Source organism: Balaenoptera ricei, chromosome 18, assembly GCF_028023285.1.
Source record: "Balaenoptera ricei isolate mBalRic1 chromosome 18, mBalRic1.hap2, whole genome shotgun sequence".
NCBI classification, from domain to species: Eukaryota; Metazoa; Chordata; class Mammalia; order Artiodactyla; family Balaenopteridae; genus Balaenoptera; species Balaenoptera ricei.
Window position 1 is genome coordinate 63,439,429 of NC_082656.1, and position 1,776 is coordinate 63,441,204.

General features: G+C 46.2%; 1 pseudogene; it reads right to left on the reverse strand.

The window, feature by feature from the left end:
* Positions 1-245: 245 nt before the first annotated feature.
* On the reverse strand, positions 246-1,353 carry LOC132352382 (pantothenate kinase 3-like; annotated as a pseudogene).
* Positions 1,354-1,776: the final 423 nt, after the last annotated feature.

A 1,776-nucleotide genomic window follows, 5' to 3' on the forward strand; every position in this document is an offset into this window, starting at 1 on the left:
TTTAAGGATTTAACACTGGCTATATACAGAAGGGAAAGCATTTCACTTAGAAATACTTTACATTACTGGAGCTCTCTTTTTAATATGGCAACATATAGCAGCTTACCATTCTGACACTTAAAAATCAAGAGGAATAGTGCTACTCTTTTATCCTTTGGTTCCCAGTGACAAATAATGCAGTAATTACACCTCTGGTTTTCAGTTCTTCTCGAATGATATTTATTAACAGAGAGAAACCCGACGCTTTAGCTGAAATTTGGCAGCCCAAGAAGTGCACCAACTGCTCCAGAACATCCCTCATGGTCTAGAAACAGTGCTTTCAGTTGACCTTTTGACCAGTAATCCAGGACATATGCCAAAAGTTTCATCGAGAGAGAATTGACACGTAAAGTTTCCAACAAAGACAACTCTGTTTATTTTCTCATTAACAGCACACATTCATGCCACAGAACCAATGTTGTTGGTGATAGTAACTAACGTAGCTCTTGCTAGATCTTCTTTACCAACAGATTCTCGCTTCTTCTTATAAGTCATATTCCCAAAACTAGATGCTACAGCCCAGCCAGACAGACCAAATCTTTCAAAATCTCCTCCGTAAATATCACGGACCAGCTTGTCAGCTTGGGTGCTCTCACCTTTGGATGCCATTTCAAGAGCCTCTTCAAAACTTTCACAGCCAGTCAATAAACTACATAAACCCAGAAAGGTACCCCCTCCAAGGCTTGTCCCAGTTGCTCGTTTATAGTTGTCTTTGGAATAGACTGCTAAAATACTGACCCCGGAACCAGTGTTTACTACCAGCAGTGGATAGGGGTCAGCCAGGTTGAAAGGCATCTTTTGGCATCTCTCAGGTTCTGAGGCATTAGCAAAATAATAGCACTCTGCTTGTCCATTGAAACTGCCAGAATCTATGTACAGCAAGCCCTTTACAAGGCAGTCAGCTTCATCCAGTTTGTGCAGGTGGAGGTTTCCAACTGTGCGAAAACCGTTTTCAAACTTGTCACCACCACCTCCTGTAGCACGTAGCACCGTGGGTAGTGTTGAGAAGTTTTTCTCTCTTCCCCTTTGGACAAAAGCAGGCAGGTCCTGGGTTGGAAATCTGATAAAGTGCAGGTTCCCTCTCCGGCCAAAAAGTATTAAATCTTTTAGTTCAAGGCGTGCATCCCGAATACCAGTGGATCCACAGGCTACATTAGAAGTCAAATATTTCCAGATACTTTTTAAGCTCTCAACTTCTTGTTCTTCCTCTGCTGTGATATCGATAGGTTCAAAATACGAGCGCTTTACCAGAGTTCCCCCGATGTCCATGCCAAACCATGGGAAAGAGGGTTTCTTGGCATCCTTGATCTTCATGGCGTCGGCCCGAGGGGCGAGAGGCAGCCTCCGGTCCTCCCCTCGGGCCGGGAGGGGCGGGGGCACCTGAGACGAGGCCCGGCCCAGGGGGCGGCCCCCCATCCCCGCGAGGGGCGGCCGGACCGAGCGAGCAGGGGAAGCAGGGAGGGGGCCCCGGGAGGGGGCCCTGCCGCCGCCGCCGCTCCAAACAAAAGGCCTAGGTCCCCCGAGCCGCCGCCCAATTTATCTATTATTTACACGTAGGATTTTTGAGGACTGAGTTGCACGTAGGTTTGTTGCGAAAATAGTATATGTGAAATAGCTTTTTCAGTATTCACTAAACTTGTGTTTTAAGAAATCTTAAAAGCAAGAAATGAATATACCAAACCGCAAATCTGATTTTCAGGACTATATAGAAAATCTTTCACCGGAGCCCGAGAAACA